At 49.6% G+C, this 24541-nt stretch overlaps 1 protein-coding gene across 1 annotated transcript in view; it reads left to right on the top strand.

Moving 5' to 3' along the window:
• The window catches only part of LOC121001430 (NXPE family member 3-like), a 118608-nt gene that overhangs the window by 60646 nt on the left and 33421 nt on the right, over positions 1-24541 (top strand). The gene's annotated exons all lie outside the window — the stretch shown is intronic.

Genomic DNA, 24541 nt, shown 5'->3' on the forward strand with positions numbered 1-24541 from the left:
GAGGTCCCGTAACAGAGAATCTGGCCTTATGTCAGCGCAGAATCAGTCTTCATGTCATAGCAGAGAATCAGGCTTCACGTCACCCACCACTGGAACAGGCCACTGTCACACCTTTAGGCCCAGGCACCCAGGCAGAGGAGAGAGGTCCCGTAACAGAGAATCTGGCCTTATGTCAGCACAGAATAAGTCTTCATGTCATAGCAGAGAATCAGGCTTCACGTCACCCACCACTGGAACAGGCCACTGTCACACATTAAGGCCCAGGCACCCAGGCAGAGGAGAGAGGTCCCGTAACAGAGATTCTGGCCTTATGTCAGCACAGAATCTGTCTTCATGTCATAGCAGAGAATCAGGCATCACGTCACCCACCACTGGAACAGGCCACTGTCACACATTTAGGCCCAGGCACCCAGGCAGAGGAGAGAGGTCCCGTAACAGAGAATCTGGCCTTATGTCAGCGCAGAATCAGTCTTCATGTCATAGCAGAGAATCAGGCTTCACGTCACCCACCACTGGAACAGGCCACTGTCACACATTTAGGGCCCGGCACCCAGACAGAGGAGAGAGGTCCTGTAACAGAGAATCTGGCCTTATGTCAGCGCAGAATCAGTCTTCATGTCATAGCAGAGAATCAGGCTTCACGTCACCCACCACTGGAACAGGCCACTGTCACACATTTAGGCCCCGGCACCCAGACAGAGGAGAGAGGTCCTGTAACAGAGAATCTGGCCTTATGTCAGCACATAATCTGTCTTGATGTCATAGCAGAGAATCAGGCTTCACGTCACCCACCACTGGAACAGGCCACTGTCACACATTTAGGCCCAGGCACCCAGGCAGAGGAGAGAGGTCCCGTAACAGAGAATCTGGCCTTATGTCAGCGCAGATTCAGTCTTCATGTCATAGCAGAGAATCAGGGATCACGTCACCCACCACTAGAACAGGCCACTGTCACACATTTAGGCCCAGGCACCCAGGCAGGGGAGAGAGGTCCCGTAACAGAGAATCTGGCCTTATGTCAGCGCAGAATCAGTCTTCATGTCATAGCAGAGAATCAGGCTTCACGTCACCCACCACTGGAGCAGGCCACTGTCACACATTTAGGCCCAGGCACCCAGGCAGAGGAGAGAGGTCCCGTAACAGAGAATCTGGCCTTATGTCAGCGCAGAATCAGACTTCATGTCATAGCAGAGAATCAGGCTTCACGTCACCCACCACTGGAACAGGCCACTGTCACACATTTAGGCCCAGGCACCCAGGCAGAGGAGAGAGGTCCCGTAACAGAGAATCTGGCCTTATGTCAGCGCAGAATCAGTCTTCATGTCATAGCAGAGAATCAGGCTTCACGTCACCCACCACTGGAACAGGCCACTGTCACACCTTTAGGCCCAGGCACCCAGGCAGAGGAGAGAGGTCCCGTAACAGAGAATCTGGCCTTATGTCAGCGCAGAATCAGTCTTCATGTCATAGCAGAGAATCAGGCTTCACGTCACCCACCACTGGAACAGGCCACTGTCACACATTTAGGCCCCGGCACCCAGACAGAGGAGAGAGGTCCTGTAACAGAGAATCTGGCCTTATGTCAGCACATAATCTGTCTTGATGTCATAGCAGAGAATCAGGCTTCACGTCACCCACCACTGGAACAGGCCACTGTCACACATTTAGGCCCAGGCACCCAGGCAGAGGAGAGAGGTCCCGTAACAGAGAATCTGGCCTTATGTCAGCGCAGATTCAGTCTTCATGTCATAGCAGAGAATCAGGGATCACGTCACCCACCACTAGAACAGGCCACTGTCACACATTTAGGCCCAGGCACCCAGGCAGGGGAGAGAGGTCCCGTAACAGAGAATCTGGCCTTATGTCAGCGCAGAATCAGTCTTCATGTCATAGCAGAGAATCAGGCTTCACGTCACCCACCACTGGAGCAGGCCACTGTCACACATTTAGGCCCAGGCACCCAGGCAGAGGAGAGAGGTCCCGTAACAGAGAATCTGGCCTTATGTCAGCGCAGAATCAGTCTTCATGTCATAGCAGAGAATAAGGCTTCACTTCACCCACCACTGGAACAGGCCACTGTCACACATTTAGGCCCAGGCACCCAGGCAGAGGAGAGAGGTCCCGTAACAGAGAATCGGGCCTTATGTCAGCGCAGAATCAGTCTTCATGTCATAGCAGAGAATCAGGCTTCACGTCACCCACCACTGGAACAGGCCACTGTCACACCTTTAGGCCCAGGCACCCAGGCAGAGGAGAGAGGTCCCGTAACAGAGAATCTGGCCTTATGTCAGCACAGAATAAGTCTTCATGTCATAGCAGAGAATCAGGCTTCACGTCACCCACCACTGGAACAGGCCACTGTCACACATTAAGGCCCAGGCACCCAGGCAGAGGAGAGAGGTCCCGTAACAGAGATTCTGGCCTTATGTCAGCACAGAATCTGTCTTCATGTCATAGCAGAGAATCAGGCATCACGTCACCCACCACTGGAACAGGCCACTGTCACACATTTAGGCCCAGGCACCCAGGCAGAGGAGAGAGGTCCCGTAACAGAGAATCTGGCCTTATGTCAGCGCAGAATCAGTCTTCATGTCATAGCAGAGAATCAGGCTTCACGTCACCCACCACTGGAACAGGCCACTGTCACACATTTAGGGCCCGGCACCCAGACAGAGGAGAGAGGTCCTGTAACAGAGAATCTGGCCTTATGTCAGCACAGAATCTGTCTTCATGTCATAGCAGAGAATATGCATCATGTCACCCACCACTGGAACAGGCCACTGTCACACATTTAGGCCCAGGCACCCAGGCAGAGGAGAGGGGTCCCGTAACAGCAAATCTGGCCTTATGTCAGCTCAGAATCAGTCTTCATGTAATAGCAGAGAATCAGGCTTCACGTCACCCACCACTGGAACAGGCCACTGTCACACATTTAGGCCTAGGCACCCAGGCAGAGGAGAGAGGTCCCGTAACAGAGAATCTGGCCTTATGTCAGCGCAGAATCAGTCTTCGTGTCATAGCAGAGAATCAGGCTTCACGTCACCCACCACTGGAACAGGCCACTGTTACACATTTAGGCCCAGGCACCCAGGCAGAGGAGAGAGGTCCCGTAACAGAGAATCTGGCCTTATGTCAGCACAGAATAAGTCTTCATGTCATAGCAGAGAATCAGGCTTCACGTCACCCACCACTGGAACAGGCCACTGTCACACATTTAGGCCCAGGCACCCAGGCCGAGGAGAGAGGTCCCGTAACAGAGAATCTGGCCTTATGTCAGCGCAGAATCAGTCTTCGTGTCATAGCAGAGAATCAGGCTTCACGTCACCCACCACTGGAACAGGCCACTGTCACACATTTAGGCCCAGGCACCCAGGCAGAGGAGAGAGGTCCCGTAACAGAGAATCTGGCCTTATGTCAGCACAGAATCTGTCTTCATGTCATAGCAGAGAATCAGGCATCACGTCACCCACCACTGGAACAGGCCACTGTCACACATTTAGGCCCAGGCACCCAGGCAGAGGAGAGAGGTCCCGTAACAGAGAATCTGGCCTTATGTCAGCGCAGAATCAGTCTTCATGTCATAGCAGAGAATCAGGCTTCACGTCACCCACCACTGGAACAGGCCACTGTCACACATTTAGGCCCCGGCACCCAGACAGAGGAGAGAGGTCCTGTAACAGAGAATCTGGCCTTATGTCAGCACATAATCTGTCTTGATGTCATAGCAGAGAATCAGGCTTAACGTCACCCACCACTGGAACAGGCCACTGTCACACATTTAGGCCCAGGCACCCAGGCAGAGGAGAGAGGTCCCGTAACAGAGAATCTGGCCTTATGTCAGCGCAGATTCAGTCTTCATGTCATAGCAGAGAATCAGGGATCACGTCACCCACCACTAGAACAGGCCACTGTCACACATTTAGGCCCAGGCACCCAGGCAGGGGAGAGAGGTCCCGTAACAGAGAATCTGGCCTTATGTCAGCGCAGAATCAGTCTTCATGTCATAGCAGAGAATCAGGCTTCACGTCACCCACCACTGGAGCAGGCCACTGTCACACATTTAGGCCCAGGCACCCAGGCAGAGGAGAGAGGTCCCGTAACAGAGAATCTGGCCTTATGTCAGCGCAGAATCAGTCTTCATGTCATAGCAGAGAATCAGGCTTCACGTCACCCACCACTGGAACAGGCCACTGTCACACATTTAGGCCCAGGCACCCAGGCAGAGGAGAGAGGTCCCGTAACAGAGAATCTGGCCTTATGTCAGCGCAGAATCAGTCTTCATGTCATAGCAGAGAATCAGGCTTCACGTCACCCACCACTGGAACAGGCCACTGTCACACCTTTAGGCCCAGGCACCCAGGCAGAGGAGAGAGGTCCCGTAACAGAGAATCTGGCCTTATGTCAGCACAGAATAAGTCTTCATGTCATAGCAGAGAATCAGGCTTCACGTCACCCACCACTGGAACAGGCCACTGTCACACATTAAGGCCCAGGCACCCAGGCAGAGGAGAGAGGTCCCGTAACAGAGATTCTGGCCTTATGTCAGCACAGAATCTGTCTTCATGTCATAGCAGAGAATCAGGCATCACGTCACCCACCACTGGAACAGGCCACTGTCACACATTTAGGCCCAGGCACCCAGGCAGAGGAGAGAGGTCCCGTAACAGAGAATCTGGCCTTATGTCAGCGCAGAATCAGTCTTCATGTCATAGCAGAGAATCAGGCTTCACGTCACCCACCACTGGAACAGGCCACTGTCACACATTTAGGGCCCGGCACCCAGACAGAGGAGAGAGGTCCTGTAACAGATAATCTGGCCTTATGTCAGCACAGAATCTGTCTTCATGTCATAGCAGAGAATCAGGCATCATGTCACCCACCACTGGAACAGGCCACTGTCACACATTTAGGCCCAGGCACCCAGGCAGAGGAGAGGGGTCCCGTAACAGCAAATCTGGCCTTATGTCAGCTCAGAATCAGTCTTCATGTAATAGCAGAGAATCAGGCTTCACGTCACCCACCACTGGAACAGGCCACTGTCACACATTTAGGCCCAGGCACCCAGGCAGAGGAGAGAGGTCCCGTAACAGAGAATCTGGCCTTATGTCAGCACAGAATCTGTCTTCATGTCATAGCAGAGAATCAGGCATCACGTCACCCACCACTGGAACAGGCCACTGTCACACATTTAGGCCCAGGCACCCAGGCAGAGGAGAGAGGTCCCGTAACAGAGAATCTGGCCTTATGTCAGCGCAGAATCAGTCTTCATGTCATAGCAGAGAATCAGGCTTCACGTCACCCACCACTGGAACAGGCCACTGTCACACATTTAGGCCCCGGCACCCAGACAGAGGAGAGAGGTCCTGTAACAGAGAATCTGGCCTTATGTCAGCACATAATCTGTCTTGATGTCATAGCAGAGAATCAGGCTTCACGTCACCCACCACTGGAACAGGCCACTGTCACACATTTAGGCCCAGGCACCCAGGCAGAGGAGAGAGGTCCCGTAACAGAGAATCTGGCCTTATGTCAGCGCAGATTCAGTCTTCATGTCATAGCAGAGAATCAGGGATCACGTCACCCACCACTAGAACAGGCCACTGTCACACATTTAGGCCCAGGCACCCAGGCAGGGGAGAGAGGTCCCGTAACAGAGAATCTGGCCTTATGTCAGCGCAGAATCAGTCTTCATGTCATAGCAGAGAATCAGGCTTCACGTCACCCACCACTGGAGCAGGCCACTGTCACACATTTAGGCCCAGGCACCCAGGCAGAGGAGAGAGGTCCCGTAACAGAGAATCTGGCCTTATGTCAGCGCAGAATCAGTCTTCATGTCATAGCAGAGAATCAGGCTTCACGTCACCCACCACTGGAACAGGCCACTGTCACACATTTAGGCCCAGGCACCCAGGCAGAGGAGAGAGGTCCCGTAACAGAGAATCTGGCCTTATGTCAGCGCAGAATCAGTCTTCATGTCATAGCAGAGAATCAGGCTTCACGTCACCCACCACTGGAACAGGCCACTGTCACACCTTTAGGGCCAGGCACCCAGGCAGAGGAGAGAGGTCCCGTAACAGAGAATCTGGCCTTATGTCAGCGCAGAATCAGTCTTCATGTCATAGCAGAGAATCAGGCTTCACGTCACCCACCACTGGAACAGGCCACTGTCACACATTTAGGCCCCGGCACCCAGACAGAGGAGAGAGGTCCTGTAACAGAGAATCTGGCCTTATGTCAGCACATAATCTGTCTTGATGTCATAGCAGAGAATCAGGCTTCACGTCACCCACCACTGGAACAGGCCACTGTCACACATTTAGGCCCAGGCACCCAGGCAGAGGAGAGAGGTCCCGTAACAGAGAATCTGGCCTTATGTCAGCGCAGATTCAGTCTTCATGTCATAGCAGAGAATCAGGGATCACGTCACCCACCACTGGAACAGGCCACTGTCACACATTTAGGCCCAGGCACCCAGGCAGGGGAGAGAGGTCCCGTAACAGAGAATCTGGCCTTATGTCAGCGCAGAATCAGTCTTCATGTCATAGCAGAGAATCAGGCTTCACGTCACCCACCACTGGAGCAGGCCACTGTCACACATTTAGGCCCAGGCACCCAGGCAGAGGAGAGAGGTCCCGTAACAGAGAATCTGGCCTTATGTCAGCGCAGAATCAGTCTTCATGTCATAGCAGAGAATAAGGCTTCACTTCACCCACCACTGGAACAGGCCACTGTCACACATTTAGGCCCAGGCACCCAGGCAGAGGAGAGAGGTCCCGTAACAGAGAATCTGGCCTTATGTCAGCGCAGAATCAGTCTTCATGTCATAGCAGAGAATCAGGCTTCACGTCACCCACCACTGGAACAGGCCACTGTCACACCTTTAGGCCCAGGCACCCAGGCAGAGGAGAGAGGTCCCGTAACAGAGAATCTGGCCTTATGTCAGCACAGAATAAGTCTTCATGTCATAGCAGAGAATCAGGCTTCACGTCACCCACCACTGGAACAGGCCACTGTCACACATTAAGGCCCAGGCACCCAGGCAGAGGAGAGAGGTCCCGTAACAGAGATTCTGGCCTTATGTCAGCACAGAATCTGTCTTCATGTCATAGCAGAGAATCAGGCATCACGTCACCCACCACTGGAACAGGCCACTGTCACACATTTAGGCCCAGGCACCCAGGCAGAGGAGAGAGGTCCCGTAACAGAGAATCTGGCCTTATGTCAGCGCAGAATCAGTCTTCATGTCATAGCAGAGAATCAGGCTTCACGTCACCCACCACTGGAACAGGCCACTGTCACACATTTAGGGCCCGGCACCCAGACAGAGGAGAGAGGTCCTGTAACAGAGAATCTGGCCTTATGTCAGCACAGAATCTGTCTTCATGTCATAGCAGAGAATCAGGCATCATGTCACCCACCACTGGAACAGGCCACTGTCACACATTTAGGCCCAGGCACCCAGGCAGAGGAGAGGGGTCCCGTAACAGCAAATCTGGCCTTATGTCAGCTCAGAATCAGTCTTCATGTAATAGCAGAGAATCAGGCTTCACGTCACCCACCACTGGAACAGGCCACTGTCACACATTTAGGCCCCGGCACCCAGACAGAGGAGAGAGGTCCTGTAACAGAGAATCTGGCCTTATGTCAGCGCAGAATCAGTCTTTATGTCATAGCAGAGAATCAGGCTTCACGTCACCCACCACTGGAACAGGCCACTATCACACATTTAGGCCCCGGCACCCAGACAGAGGAGAGGTTCATTCAACTTTGGGTTGCCCCGCAATATAATGGTAAAATGAAATTAAAAATAGTATTGAATGAGGAAGTGCCCTGGAGTAGAATAATATATTGTTAAGGGGAGGTAGTTAATATCTAATCTGCACAAGGGATGGACAGGTCCTGTGGGATCCATGCCTGGTTCATTTTTATGAACGTCAGCTTGTCCACATTGGCTTTAGACAGGCGGCTGCGTTTGTCTGTAATGACGCCCCCTGCCATGCTGAATACACGTACAGACAAAACGCTGGCCGCCGGGCAGGCCAGCACCTCCAAGGCATAAAAGGCTAGCTCTGGCCACGTGGACAATTTGGAGACCCAGAAGTTGAATGGGGCCGAACCATCAGTCAGTACGCGGAGGGGTGTGCATAGGTACTGTTCCACCATGTTAGTGAAATGTTGCCTCCTGCTAACACGTTCCGTATCAGGTGGTGGTGCACTTAGCTGTGGCGTGTTGACAAAACTTTTCCACATCTCTGCCATGCTAACCCTGCCCTCAGAGGAGCTGGGCGTGACACAGCTGCGTTGGCGACCTCTTGCTCCTCCTCTGCCTTCGCCTTGGGCTTCCACTGGTTCCCCTGTGACATTTGGGAATGCTCTCAGTAGCGCGTCTACCAACGTGCGCTTGTACTCGCGCATCTTACTATCACGCTCCAGTGCATGAAGTAAGGTGGGCACATTGTCTTTGTACCGGGGATCCAGCAGGGTGGCAACCCAGTAGTCCGCACACGTTAAAATGTGGGCAACTCTGCTGTCGTTGCGCAGGCACTGCAGCATGTAGTCGCTCATGTGTGCCAGGCTGCCCAGAGTTAAGCACATGCTGTCCTCTGTGGGAGGCGTATCGTCATCGTCCTGTGTTTCCCCCCAGCCACACACCAGTGATGGGCCCGAGCTGCTTTGGGTGCCACCCCGCTGTGAACATGCTTCATCCTCATCCTCCTCCACCTCCTCCTCATCCTCGTCCCCCTCGTCCTCCTCGTCCTCCAGTAGTGGGCCCTGTCTGGCCACATTTGTACCTGGCTTCTGGTGTTGCAAAAAACCTCCCTCTGAGTCACTTCGAAGAGACTGGCCTGAAAGTGCTAAAAATGACCCCTCTTCCTCCTGTTCCTCCTGGGCCACCTCCTCTTCCATCATCGCCCTAAGTGTTTTCTCAAGGAGACATAGAAGTGGTATTGTAACGCTGATATCGGCGTCATCGCCACTGGCCATGTTGGTGGAGTACTCGAAACAGCGCAACAGGGCACACAGGTCTCGCATGGAGGCCCAGTCATTGGTGGGGAAGTGTGTCTGATCCACAGTGCGACAGACCCGTGCGTGCTGCAGCTGAAACTCCACTATGGCCTGCTGCTGCTCGCACAGTCTGTCCAGCATATGCAAGGTGGAGTTCCACCTGGTGGGTACGTCGCATATGAGGCGGTGAGCGGGAAGGCGGAAGTTATGCTGTAGCGCAGACAGGCGAGCAGCGGCAGGGTGTGAACGCCGGAAGCGCGAACAGACGGCCCGCACTTTATGCAGCAGCTCTGATATGTCGGGGTAGTTGCGAATGAACTTCTGCACCACCAAATTCAGCACATGCGCCAGGCTAGGGATGTGCGTCAAACCGGCTAGTCCCAGAGCTGCAACGAGATTTCACCCATTATCGCACACCACCAGGCCGGGCTTGAGGCTCACCGGCAGCAACCACTCGTCGGTCTGTTGTTCTATACCCCGCCACAACTCCTGTGCGGTGTGGGGCCTGTCCCCCAAACATATGAGTTTCAGAATGGCCTGCTGACGTTTACCCCGGGCTGTGCTGAAGTTGGTGGTGATGGTGTGTGGCTGACTGGATGAGCAGGTGGAAGAAGAGGAGGAGGAAGCTGAGTAGGAGGAGGAGGAGACAGGAGGCAAAGAATGTTGCCCTGCGATCCTTGGCTGCGGAAGGACGTGCGCCAATTAGCTCTCCGCCTGGGGCCCAGCCGCCACTACATTTACCCAGTGTGCAGTTAGGGAGATATAGCGTCCCTGGCCGTGCTTACTGGTCCACGTATCTGTGGTTAGGTGAACCTTGCCACAGATGGCGTTGCGCAGTGCACACTTGATTTTATCGGACACTTGTTTGTGCCGGGAAGGCACGGCTCTCTTGGAGAAGTAGTGGCGGCTGGGAACAACATACTGTGGGACAGCAAGTGACATGAGCTGTTTGAAGCTGTCTGTGTCCACCAGCCTAAATGACAGCATTTCATAGGCCAGTAGTTTAGAAATGCTGGCATTCAGGGCCAGGGATCGAGGGTGGCTAGGTGGGAATTTACGCTTTCTCTCAAATGTTTGTGAGATGGAGAGCTGAACGCTGCCGTGTGACATGGTTGAGATGCTTGGTGACGCAGGTGGTGGTGTTGGTGGTACATCCCATGTTTGCTGGGCGGCAGGTGCCAACGTTCCTCCAGAGGCAGAGGAAGAGGCCAAGGCAGCGGCAGCAGCAGCAGAAGAGGCCGAGGCGGCGGCAGCAGCAGAAGAGGCCGAGGCGGCAGCAGCAGAAGAGGCAGCAGGGGGAGCCTGAGTGACTTCCTTGTTTTTAAGGTGTTTACTCCACTGCAGTTCATGCTTTGCACGCAGGTGCCTGGTCATGCAGGTTGTGCTAAGGTTCAGAACGTTAATGCCTCGCTTCAGGCTCTGATGGCACAGCGTGCAAACCACTCGGGTCTTGTCGTCAGCACATTGTTTGAAGAAGTGCCATGCCAGGGAACTCCTTGAAGCTGCCTTTGGGGTGCTCGGTCCCAGATGGCGGCGGTCAGTAGCAGGCGGAGTCTCTTGGCGGCGGGTGTTCTGATTTTGCCCACTGCTCCCTCTTTTGCTAGGCTGTTGGCTCGGTCTCACCACTTCCTCTTCCTCCGAACTGTGAAAGTCAGTGGCACGACCTTCATTCCATGTGGGGTCTAGGACCTCATCGTCCCCTGCATCGTCTTCCACCCAGTCTGGACCCCTGACCTACTGTTCAGTCTGCACACTGCAGAAAGACGCAGCAGTTGGCACCTGTGTTTCGTCATCATCAGAGACGTGCTGAGGTGGTATTCCCATGTCCTCATCATCAGGAAACATAAGTGGTTGTGCGTTAGTCCATTCTATCTCTTCCACCCCTGGTGAAGAGCTAGGTGGATGCCCTTGGGAAACCCTGGCAGCAGAGTCTTCAAACAGCATAAGAGACTGCTGCATAACTTGAGGCTCAGACAGTTTCCCTGATATGCATGGGGGTGATGTGACAGACAGATGGGCTTGGTTTTCATGCGCCATCTGTGCGCTTTCTGCAGAAGACTGGGTGGGAGATAATGTGAACGTGCTGGATGCACTGTCGGCCACCCAATTGACTAATGCCTGTACCTGCTCAGGCCTTACCATCCTTAGAACGGCATTGGGCCCCACCAAATATCCCTGTAAATTCTGGCGGCTACTGGGACCTGAGGTAGTTGGTACACTAGGACGTGTGGCTGTGGCAGAACGGCCACGTCCTCTCCCAGCACCAGGGTCCACTAACACCACTACGACCATGTCCACGTCCGCGTCCCTTATTAGATGTTTTCCTCATTGTTCCCGTTCACCACAATTTTGAGAATGGCAAATTTGGGAATAGTTTTTTAACCCAGAAAAAAAAGTGTGCTTTTACGGTCGCTACAAATAACTTGAGCAACTAAAACAGTAGAGATTTGCTTGAATAAATATGTGAGACCTGTTTTTTTTTGCGCTGTGTGACAGGTTAAGGTTTAATCTCAGAATCAGACTTCTATCAGCACGCTAGCGTGTGTCTTAGGTTTTTCTGAATGACACTATCAGTACCTTCAATGTAAGATATCCTTTTTGGGATAGATTTCAAGTAGGCCTCAAATACCAGAAACTAGTTATTTTGAGAATGGCAAATTTGGGAATAGTTTTTCAACCCAGAAAAAAAAGTCTGCTTTTACGGTCGCTACAAATAACTTGAGCAGATAAAACAGTACAGATTTACTTGAATAAATATGTGAGACCTTTTTTTTTTTGCACTGTGTGACAGGTATAGGTTTAATCACAGAATCAGACTTCTATCTGCACGGTAGCGTGTGTCTTAGGTTTTTCTGAATGACACTATCAGTTCCTTCAATGTAAGATATGCTTTTTAGGGTAAGATTTCAAGTAGGTCTCATATACCAGAAACTAGTTATTTTGAGAATGGCAAATTTGGGAATAGTTTTTCAACCCAGAAAAAAAAGTGTGCTTTTACGGTCACTACAAATAACTTGACCAGCTAAAACAGTACAGATTTGGTTGAATAGAAATGTCAGGTCTATTTTTTATGCGCTGGGTGACAGGCTCAACTTGCCCCTGATGTAGTATATGGCCAAAAAATAACCACACTGTTGATGGTTAAATGCACTTGGGTGACACAGGCTCAGCCTGCACCAGATGTAGTATATGGCCAAAAAATAATCAGACTGTTGATGGTTAAATGCACTTCGGTGACACAGGCTCAGCCTGCAGCTGATGTAGTATATGGCCAAAAAATAACCAGACTGTTGATGGTTAAATGCACTTCGGTGACACAGGCTCAGCCTGTAGCTGATGTAGGATATAGCACAAAATAACCACACTATTGATGGTTAAATACACTTGGTGATAGCTTGTGCTGGCACACCACAAGTCACAAAATGGCCGCCGATCACCCCAGAAAAAAAGTGATCTAAAAACGCTCTGGGCAACCTCAAAAAAGTGAGCAAGTCAATACTAGCACTTCAATGATCCACAGCTGCAGATCGATCACAGAATGAAGTCTTTTGGAGGAGTTAATCTGCCTAATCTCGCCCTAACGTCGCAGCTGCAACCTCTCCCTATGCTTGAATCAGCAGAGTGACGTGCAGCGCAACGTGACCCAAGCTTATATAGAGGCTGGGTCACATGCTGCACTGGCCAATCACAGCCATGCCAATAGTAGGCAAGGCTGTGATGGCCTCTTGGGGCAAGTAGTATGACGCTTGTTGATTGGTTGCTTTGCAGCCTTTCAAAAAGCGCCAAGAAAGAGCCGAACACCGAACCCGAACACAGACTTTTACGAAAATGTTCGGGTTGGGGTCCGTGTCACGGACACCCTAACCAGGAGCATAACTCCAGCACACACCATGGCTGGAGTACCACTGACTCTAGCATTAGTTAAGATGAAGCACCTAGTGACCACGCCCAACAAGGTGGTTAACCCCTCCAGCACCGGGCAGAGGAGGAAACAACTGAACGGGGATGTGCACACACCAGCATAAAAAGCTACACGTTGCCGCAGGCAACAACATGCAAGGAAACCATGTCACGGCACACACCACAAACGCCATGACACTGCCCCCGCATGCCGAAACAGCAACACGTTTCCACAGGCAACAGCAAGCGTTAAGTGTCACAGCGCACACCAAAGGCCGTGACACATGCAGTTTAGACACCACCAAAATGAGAGGCAGAGGAGTGAGACAGGGGCCCGGGGCCCTGGGTGGACAGGAGAAGCGGACAGAGCAAGTAGGTGTAAGGAGCTGTGAGGGCGATTCAAACAAGAAGTAGGGGCAGGAGTTCTGCGCAGGGCAGCAACAGGAGATAGGAGGGTGGAACAGGAGCTCTGGATACATGAGGGAGGAAAGGAGACAGCAGGGGCTCCATGAGGATGAGATAGGACAGGATATGGGGGACATGTGTCATGGAGGAAAACTGCTTAATGAGGCAGTAAAACAACTAAACAGCATAAAGCTGCTGGTCTACTACAGCATCCAGCCGCAGATCGAAGAGTGTCCTGACCTTTTCCTGTCCCACAGAGAAGAGACAGTCACAGTGCAGACTGTCTTCACACTGCTGCTTCAGTCCTGCGGTCTCTCTCCTCCTCAGACAGCACTCCTGTGTAGAGGGGGCGTGTCTGAAGCTTCTCGGGCAAGATATCCTGCTCTGCTGAAGGGAGTAAATAGGGAGCGTGTCTGAAGCTGGTAAGGTAAGGTGCTGCTCTGCTGGAGTGAAGAGGGGGCGTGTCTGAAGCTGGTAAGGCAAGGTGCTGCTCTGCTGGAGGGAAGAGGGGGCATGTCTGAAGCTGGTAAGGTAAGGTGCTGCTCTGCTGGAGGAAAGAGGGGGCGTGTCTGAAGCTGGTAAGGTAAGGTGCTGCTTTGCTGGAGTGAAGAGGGGGCGTGTCTGAAGCTGGTAAGGTAAGGTTTTGCTCTGCTGGAGTGAAGAGGGGGCATGCCTGAAGCTGGTAAGGTAAGGTGCTGCTCTGCTGGAGTGAAGAGGGGGCGTGTCTGAAGCTGGTAAGGTAAGGTTCTGCTCTGCTGGAGGGAAGAGGGGGCGTGTCTGAAGCTGGTAAGGTAAGGTGCTGCTCTGCTGGAGTGAAGAGGGGGCATATCTGAAGCTGGTAAGGTAAGGTGCTGCTCTGCTGGAGGGAAGAGGGGGCGTGTCTGAAAATGGTAAGGTAAGGTGCTGCTCTGCTGGAGGGAAGAGGGGGCGTGTCTGAAGCTGGTAAGGTAAGGTGCTGCTCTGCTGGAGGGAAGAGGGGGCGTGTCTGAAAATGGTAAGGTAAGGTGCTGCTCTGCTGGAGTGAAGAGGGGGCGTGTCTAAAGCTGGTAAGGTAAAGTGCTGCTCTGCTGGAGGGAAGAGGGGGCCGTGTCTGAAGCTGGTAAGGTAAGGTGCTGCTCTGCTGGAGTGAAGAGGGGGAGTGTCTGAAGCTGGTAAGGTAAGGTGCTGCTCTGCTGGAGGGAAGAGGGGGCGTGTCTGAAGCTCGGCAGCACAGGAGCTTGTAAGGGGGACAGCAGCAGCCGACTCTGCATCCTGTTGATACTCCCTTGCGCCAGTCTGACGCTGTGGCCCTGCTACTGCTCCCGGTCCCCTTCTGCCCTAAGGGCCCAAAGCTGTGGCTTCCCCAATAGCTACACCCCTAGAGCTGCAGTTAGTGAATTAAATGACTGCAGCTCCCCTAAGCTCTAGCAATTAACTAATAGCAGCGCAGTGGGCCCCCCCAGGAGCAGTGGGCCCCGGACCTTGCCCGGGTTTGCCGGGTGCTGACGCCAACCCTTGATCCATGCCATCATCGCACTGACTGAACGTGTTCAGAAGATGGCAGTACTAGTGTATACAGACAGAGCTTTGTTATACCGGGTCCATCAGTGGATTTTACGATAAATATTTGGGACAGAATCAGGACTATGTAACATTTATAAACTTTCGACCCTTTAAAGACCAGGCTAATTTGCACGTTTGCCTTTTCATTTTTGACTCACCGCCTTTCAAACATAATAACTTTTTTATGTTTTTGTTCACACAGCCTTATAAAGCCTTATTTTTATATTTTACAGGACAAGTTGTATTTTTAATAGCATATCTTGGAAACTGGAAAAAATATATATGTTTGGTAAAAAAAAAAAATCATGCTTTTTCGGGTTTTACTCTTTATAGTGTTCATTATAGGCAAACAATTACATGATATCCTTTGTAACGGACCGTTTCAGCAGACAAGGGGTTAAAATCCGTTTAGGCGATATGCCCCTTTCTGAGAGACAGGCACAGCTACTGCAGGATACACCAAACTCCCGAACTGGATACAAAATAGCACTCCAAACTGGAACCTCACGAATAGCTGCTAGCAGACGAACAGGGATCAGCTTACACTTCTGGCAATCGGTCTTCTAACAGCATACAGTGAATCCCCCCAATAACGAGACAAGGCTCCGTGTTGAGGGTCAAACAGTGGTCTGACTGTACTTCACGTACAGCCTCTTTTATTCATAAACCACAAACATAGTACTGCCCACAGGGGTTTGAAATACAACCAATCAGTAATTTACATCACATACAATGTAAGTACAGCCCATCTGGTGTATACGCCCCTAGGGGACCAGAATGAAGACTGTGACATAGGACAGATAAACAGCACTTAGGACACACAGACACAACACATCCCCACAATGCATCATGGTTTCCTCCTCTCTGCCCTCGAGACACCCGAGGCGTAATCCAATTATATCTCAAGACAAAGAGAAGTCACCAATACACATGTGCAGACAATAGGACAGACATCACCCTTTAAACACACAATGGGACAATGGCACAATAGAAACACACCCAGCATTTCCTCCCAAGCTGACAAGTTACACTTATTATAAATTGTTGCAACTTTGTGAGTTTACATTGGCCATACATATAACTAACATCAATTTAAACAGTATAACTTTGGGACAAACCTATCCAAAATTCACTTGAATAGGTTCAGGGGTTTAAAAGTTAGTATATGGCCCATAATCCAGGGGCAAGAGGCCAGCAGCCAGTCCTCTCCAAAACCCAGTGGCGAGGTTGGTTTTGCCACATCCTTATTCTGCGGGTCAGTTGAATTACGGCGATACACAGTTTTTATTGTTTTTATTTAGTTTTAATGCTTTTAAACACTTACCGCTACGCTAATGCCGAAAGGCGTCATCGTGGCGGCTCTCCCAGGCTACACTAACGCCGATTGGCGTCATCTCGCGTGAGCCGAGATTTCCTGTGAACGCGCGCACGCAGGCGCGCGCGTTTACAGGACCGGAAGGTAAGCGAGTGGATCTCCAGCCTGCCAGCGGCGATCGTTCGCTGGCAGGCTGGAGAAGCAATTTTTTTAACCCCTAACAGGTATATTAGACGCTGTTTTGATAACAGCGTCTAATATACCTGCTACCTGGTCCTCTGGTGGTCCCTTTTGCTTGGATCGACCACCAGAGGACACAGGTAGCTCAGTAATAAGTAGCATTAAACACCACTACACTCCCCCCCCCCCCCCTGTCACTTATTAACCCCTTATTAACCCCTGATCACCCTATATAGACTCCCTGATCACCCCCCTGTCATTGATCACCCCCCTTGTAAGGCTCCATTCAGACGTCCGTATGATTTTTACGGATCCACGGATACATGGATCAGATCCGCAAAACACATACGGACTTCTGAATGGAGCCTTACAGGGGGGTGATCAATGATGGGGGTGATCACCCCATAAAGACTCCCTGATCACCCCCTGTCATTGACCACCCCCCTGTCATTGATCACCCCCCTGTAAGGCTCCATTCAGACGTCCGTATGATTTTTACGGATCCACGGATACATGGATCGGATCCGCAAAACACATACAGACTTCTGAATGGAGCCTTACAGGGGGGTGATCACCCCATATAGACTCCCTGATCACCCCCCTGTCATTGATCACCCCCTGTAAGGCTCCTCTCAAACGTCCGTATGTTTTTTACGGATCCACGGATACATGGATCAAATCCGCAAAAAACACAGACGGACAGCTGAATGGAGCCTTATAGGGGGGTGATCAATGACAGGGGGGTGATCACCCCATATAGACTCCCTGATCACCTCCCTGTCATTGATCAACCCCCTGTCATTGATCACCCCCCTGTCAGGCTCCATTCAAACGTCCATATGTTTTTTACGGATCCACGGACACATGGATCGGATCCGCAAAACACATACGGACATCTGAATGGAGCCTTATAGGGGAGTGATCAATGACAGGGGGGTGATCACCCCATATAGACTCCCTGATCACCCCCCTGTCATTGATCACCCCCCCTGTAAGGCTCCATTCAGACATTTTTTTGGCCCAAGTTAGCGGAAATTTTATTTTTTCTTACAAAGTCTCATATTCCACTAACTTGTGTCAAAAAATAAAATCTCACATGAACTCACCATACCCCTCAGGGAATCCAACTGCGTAAAATTTTTTAGACATTTATATTCCAGACTTCTTCTCACGCTTTTAGGGCTCCTAAAATGCCAGGGCAGTATAAATACCCCACATGTGACCCCATTTCGGAAAGAAGACACCCCAAGGTATTCCGTGAGGGGCATATTGAGTCCATGAAAGATTGAAATTTTTGTCCCAAGTTAGCGGAAAGGGAGACTTTGTGAGAAAAAAAAATAAAAAATCAATTTCCGCTAACTTGTGGCAAAAAAAAAAAAATTCTATGAACTCGCCATGCCCCTCAATGAATACCTTGGGGTGTCTTCTTTCCAAAATGGGGTCACATGTGGGGTATTTATACTGCCCTGCATTTTAGGGGCCCTAAAGCCTGAGAAGAAGTCTGGGATCCAAATGTCTAAAAATGCCCTCATAAAAGGAATGTGGGCCCCTTTGCGCATCTAGGCTGCAAAAAAGTGTCACACATCTGGTATCGCCATACTCAGGAGAAGTTAGGCAATGTGTTTTGGGGTGTCATTTTACATATACCCATGCTGGGTGAGATAAATATCTTGGTCAAATGCCAACTTTGTATAAAAAAATGGGAAAAGTTGTCTTTTGCCGAGATATTTCTCTCACCCAGCATGAGTATATGTAAAATGACACCCCAAAACACATTGCCCAACTTCTCCTGAGTACGGCAATACCACATTTGTGACACTTTTTTGCAGCCTAGGTGGGCAAAGGGGCCCACATTCCAAAAAGCACCTTTAGGATTTCACAGGTCATTTTTTACACATTTTTATTTCAAACTACTTACCACACATTAGGGCCCCTAGAATGCCAGGGCAGTATAACTACCCCACAAGTGACCCCATTTTGGAAAAAAGACACCCCAAGGTATACCGTGAGGGGCATGGCGACTTCCTAGAATTTTTTATTTTTTGTCACAAGTTAGCGGAAAATTATGATTTTTTTTTTTTCTTACAAAGTCTCATATTCCACTAACTTGTGACAAAAAATAAAAACTTCCATGAACTCACTATGCCCATCACGAAATACCTTGGGGTGTCTTCTTTCCAAAATGGGGTCACTTGTGGGGTAGTTATACTGCCCTGGCATTTTAGGGGCCCGAATTCGTGAGAAGTGGTTTGAAATCAATATCTGTAAAAAATGTCCGGTGAAATCCGAAAGGTGCTCTTTGGAATGTGGGCCCCTTTGCCCACCTAGGCTGCAAAAAAGTGTCACACATCTGGTATCACCGTACTCAGGAGAAGTTGGGCAATGTGTTTTGAGGTGTCTTTTTACATATACCCATGCTGGGTGAGAGAAATATCTTGGCAAAAGACAACTTTTCCCATTTTTTTATACAAAGTTGGCATTTGACCAAGATATTTATCTCACCCAGCATGGGTATATGTAAAATGACACCCCAAAACACATTGCCCAACTTCTCCTGAGTACAGCAATACCAGATGTGTGACACTTTTTTGCAGCCTAGATGGGCAAAGGGGCCCACATTCCAAAGAGCACCTTTCGGATTTCACCGGCCATTTTTTTCAGATTTTGATTTCAAACTACTTCTCACGCATTCGGGCCCCTAAAATTCCAGGGCAGTATAACTACCCCACAAGTGACCCCATTTTGGAAAGAAGACCCCCCCAGGTATTTCGTGATGGGCATAGTGAGTTCATGGAAGTTTTTATTTTTTGTCACAAGTTAGTGGAATATGAGACTTTGTAAGAAAAAAAAAAAGAAAAAATCATCATTTTCCGCTAACTTGTGACAAAAAATAAAAAATTCTAGGAACTCACTATGCCCATCAGCGAATACCTTAGGGTGTCTACTTTCCGAAATGGGGTTATTTGTGGGGTTTTTCTACTGTCTGGCCATTGTAGAACCTCAGGAAACATGATAGGTGCTCAGAAAGTCAGAGCTGCTTCAAAAAGCGGACATTCACATTTTTGTAACATAGTTTGTAAACGCTATAACTTTTACCCAAACCATTTTTTTTTTACCCAAACATTTTTTTTTATCAAAGACATGTAGAACAATAAATTTAGAAAAAAAAATTATATATGGATGTCGTTTTTTTTGCAAAATTTTACAACTGAAAGTGAAAAATGTCATTTTTTTGCAAAAAAAATCGTTAAATTTCGATTAATAACAAAAAAAGTTAAAATGTCAGCAGCAATGAAATACCACCAAATGAAAGCTCTATTAGTGAGAAGAAAAGGAGGTAAAATTCATTTGGGTGGTAAGTTGCATGACCGAGCAATAAACCGCTAAAATTGTGGAGTGCCGATTTGTAAAAAAGGGCCTGGTCTTTAGGGGGGTATAAACCTGTGGTCCTTAAGTGGTTAAACATATTAAAACCTTTAAAAAATAAAAACAATTGTTTGCATCACCATATTTTCTCTATTTTACTCAGTTCTTCAGCACTGACATATTCCACAGCATTTTATAGTCATTATCATCACGCTGTCCCCTGGAGCTCACAATCTAAGGTCCCTATCAGTCTGTCTTTGGATTGTGGTAGGAAAGATCCCGGGGAGAACATACAAACTCCATGCAGATGTTGTCTTTGAACCTAGGACCACTGCAATGCAAGGCACCAGTGCTGAACACTGAGCCACCATGCTGCCCAGAACTATTCTGACTTCCATTTTGGGGTACATATGAGTTTCTGGTCATTTTCTATTAAATTTTTTTTGTGAGGGAGGAAAGGTGACCGGAAATGGCAAATCAGTAATTTTACTTTTTTCAATTTTTTTATATATTAATAAATGTGGTAATACCAATAATGTTAATTTTTTAATTGTTTATCTTTTTTTATTTACAACTTTTTTCACTGTAATTTGTATTCCTCTTTGGGGACTTGAATATGTAGTTATCAGCTGATGTCTCCGCTCTGTTCACCTCTCGGCTGATGTACTATTACTTCAGTGGCGCAAAGGGGTGAGTTGCTCAGTTGTGTCTAAATGAGAATCTGCTAAAATTCTATCTCCTTTTATTCTGGAAAATAGACGATCTGAACCGTCACGAGAAGTCTCCCTGAGCGTGCCCCTCTCTCCACGCTCCCTCTATTTTCAGTGGTACAAGAAAACAATTATTTATGGCGCCATTTCTCTTTAGTAAGACTAGATTGATAGGTATTGAGAAGCAAGCTGTGTGTTTTATGATAAAGGATTTGGACAATGTAAACTGTATAAACTGATTCTGACACTGCGATTTGGACTTTAAGAAATGCTCGGGTCATGGAGTCAATAAATTACGTGCACAGAGTTGTTAAGGATGGAACAAGACAAAAGTCCATCAAGTCCAACCTGTGATCCTATTATATTGATCCACGTAACAAATCCCTGGATCAATGTCTATCTTCTTTACAAAAGGGTTGGGCCAAAGGGAAAGGGTGTGTAGAAGACGATTTCTGTGCCTTGTCAGAAGCCTCAATGTTATTTTGAAGTAAAAAGTCATCTAAACCCTTTCTGAAGCATCTCCTGGATTTGCTGTGAGCATCTCCTGCGTCTCCTCCAGAGATTCACAGCCCTTACTGTAAAGAATGCTTCTCACCTCTTATGACTGAATCTTTTTTTCTCCGGGCGTAGGGAGTGGACCCTTGTTTTTTGAGGGGGTTTAACACAGAATTGCTTCCCTTGATATTTCCGTTTATATATTATATATATGCTCAGTGGTGATTAAATGGGAAACTGCTCAAATTCTAATTTTCTTGGGAAAAAAAGACTGAAAAAGTCTGAAAAGTCATCTGAAGTCATAAAGGAGGATGACAAATCAGAGTTCCTCCTATCCCTGCCAGTGGCGTCTCTAGCTTTCAAATTTTGGGGGGGCACACTGGGGGCCAGGACAAAAGTAGGGGGGGCAGCTATAACGATACATTTACACAAGTACGCTTAGAAATGCTGCAATACTTTACCCAATACCTAAAACCGCAACAGGGAAGAAAAGTCCTGCTGTCTGTGGTTTAAAAAAAAAAAAAAATCACTCAGATTTCAACATGTCCTAGCTGCCTGTGGATGACACTTTTATAGGGAGGGGGATCTGTGGATGACACTGCTATGGGGGGGGGGATCTGTGGATGACACATACCGTATATAGCATCTTATGCTATATGTGTCATCCACAGATCCACCCCATGACAGGGTCATCCCCATTTCCCCCTCTATAACAGTGTCATCCACAGATCCCCGTCTCTATAACAGTGTCATCCACAGATCCCCCTCTCTATAACAGTGTCATCCACAGATCCCCCTCTCTATAACAGTGTCATCCACAGATCTCCCTCCCCGCCGCTCACAGGAGTGTACATTTGACATTTCTAAACTGTAATCCATATCCTGCAGTAACTAACTTTAAATCCGGATTCAAGGGCCGCTCATCTCTACTAGTACCTTAACCTTACACCACTCGGCTAGCTTCGATAACAGGGCCAGGCTACAGCCTTCAGGTACTGCCTGTTAGTTGTTACCGAGCGAGTGCTGATTTCTGCAAGTCAGAGGATACGGATTACAGTTTAGAAGAAATGTACACTCCTGTGAGCGGTCCAGTGGCGGATCCAGAGGCTGGTCTCGGGAGGGGCACTTCCAGATTATTTTCTGTCCACCGCCACAGAACAAGGGTGCTTATAGAACAGACTCCACAGTGTAGAGGTATACTGTATATTGTGTGGCACAGTGTAGCGGTATACTGTATATTGTGTGGCACAGTGTAGCGGTATACTGTACATTGTGGGGCACAGTGTAGCGGTATACTGTACATTGTGGGGCACAGTGTAGCGGTATACTGTATATTGTGTGGCACAGTGTAGCGGTATACTGTATATTGTGTGGCACAGTGTAGCGGTATACTGTATATTGTGTGGCACAGTGTAGAGGTATACTGTATATTGTGTGGCACAGTGTAGAGGTATACTGTATATTGTGTGGCACAGTGTAGCGGTATACTGTATATTGTGTGGCACAGTGTAGAGGTATACTGTATATTGTGTGGCACAGTGTAGAGGTATACTGTACATTGTGTGGCACAGTGTAGAGGTATACTGTACATTGTGGGGCACAGTGTAGCGGTATACTGTAAATTGTGGGGCACAGTGTAGGCTATATGTGTATAACAAACATATTTCACATGAAAACTTACAGTTACTTGGCTTGGCCCTTGGGGATCTTGGACACCACTTCAACACTTGGCCGGGGGCTCGGCGGAGCTGATGTTCTGTTTCATCCTAATGAGAAAGATTTCATAATAAGGATTTGGAGAAGGGGCAGAGGGATAGCAGAGCAGGGAGAGGCCGGTGCTGCTACTAGGGGGCTCATACCATGGGGGAGTAATAAAGCCCACCTTAATGCCCCCCCAGTAGAAATAATTCTCCTTATAATGTGACAGTGCAAAAATACCCCCTTGTAATGCCCCCAGGTGAGCTAATGTCCCCATAATGGGCCAGTGTAAAATACCCCTATATAGTGCCCCCAGTAAATGCCCCCATAGTGCTCCTCTCCCCCTTCCCTCCTAGTGCCCCCCATAATGTACCAGTATAAAATGCCCCATATATAGTGCCCCAGTAGATGCCCTCAGTGTCCCCCATAATTTGCAAGTATAAAATACCCCTTCTTAGTGCCCCGGTAGATGACTCCATAGTACTCCTCTCCCCCCTTCCCCATAGTACCCACCATAATTTGTCCCAGTATAAAATGCTACTGTACAGAGCCCCCCATATAAAATACCCCTTCTTTGTGGCCTCAGTAGATGCCCCTATAGTGCCCACCAATAACGTGCCAGTAACAAGTGCCCCCATCACGTGCCAATAACAAGACCCCTCCATCACGTGCCAGTAATAAGCTGCCCCCTCCAATGTGCCAGTAATAAGCTGACCCCCCAATGTGCCAGTAATAAGCTGCCCCCCCAATATGCCAGTAATAAGCTGCCCCCCCCAATGTGCCAGTAATAAGCTGCCCCCCCAATGTGCCAGTAATAAGCTGCCCCCCCAATGTGCCAATAATAAGCTGCCCCCCCAATATGCCAGTAATAAGCTGCCCCCCCAATGTGATGTGCCAGTAATAAGCTGCCCCGACAATGTGCCAGTAATAAGCTGCCCCTCCCAATGTGCCAAGAATAAACTGCCCCCCCAATGTGCCAAGAATAAGCTGCCCCCCCCCAATGTGCCAAGAATAAGCTGCCCCCCCCCCCAATGTGCCAAGAATAAGCTGCCCCCCCAATGTGCTAAGAATAAGCTGCGCCCCCCCCAATGTGCCAAGAATAAGCTGCGCCCCCCCCCAATGTGCCAAGAATAAGCTGCCCCCCCCCAATGTGCCAAGAATAAGCTGCCTCCCCCCCCCCCCATGTGCCAAGAATAAGCTGCCTCCCCCCCCCAATGTGCCAAGAATAAGCTGCCTCCCCCCCCCCATGTGCCAAGAATAAGCTGCCCCCCCCCCCCCAATGTGCCAATAACACTGTTGTAAAAAAAAAAAAAAAAAAAATCATACTTACCTCTATGTCAGCGATGCGATGCAGGCCTCTTCTTCCGGCCTGTGTCCCGCGCTGTATGGCTCCGCCTGCGGCCTCTGATAGGCTGCCGGCCTAGTGCCTGCAGCCTATCAGAGAAAGGGGAAGGGACACGCCTCTCCCTCCCCTGCCGCAGCACACAGGCCGGCAGATGAATATGGAGATGAGCGCAATGGAAGCGCTCATCTCCCTGGCTGTGCCCGACTGCGGCGGCTAACTTGGGGGGGCACGGGCATTTTAGTTGGGGGGGCACAGCATGATGTAGGGGGGGCCGTGGCCCCCTCTGGCCCCCCCCTGGCGACGCCACTGATTCCCTGCCCATGCCTTGCTCTCCCCGCTTCCCTTCTGTCCTTTACACAGGGTAAAGTGACAGTTACAATTATATGCATGAGGTTTCCTGAGCTAGAGCCACTTACAATGCAGCTAAACCACCTCTCCCCAGGCAGTTTAACTGCACCTAACAGCTTCAGTCATGCAAATGCTAACAATTCCTTACATGACTGAAGAACGAGTCAACAGTATTTAATGCAGGAGAATTCTCGTACAAGTCATTCTAATTGAGAAAGACATTCAGATGAC

The sequence above is a fragment of the Bufo bufo genome, chromosome 5, assembly GCF_905171765.1.
Source record: "Bufo bufo chromosome 5, aBufBuf1.1, whole genome shotgun sequence".
In the NCBI taxonomy this organism is placed as follows: domain Eukaryota; kingdom Metazoa; phylum Chordata; class Amphibia; order Anura; family Bufonidae; genus Bufo; species Bufo bufo.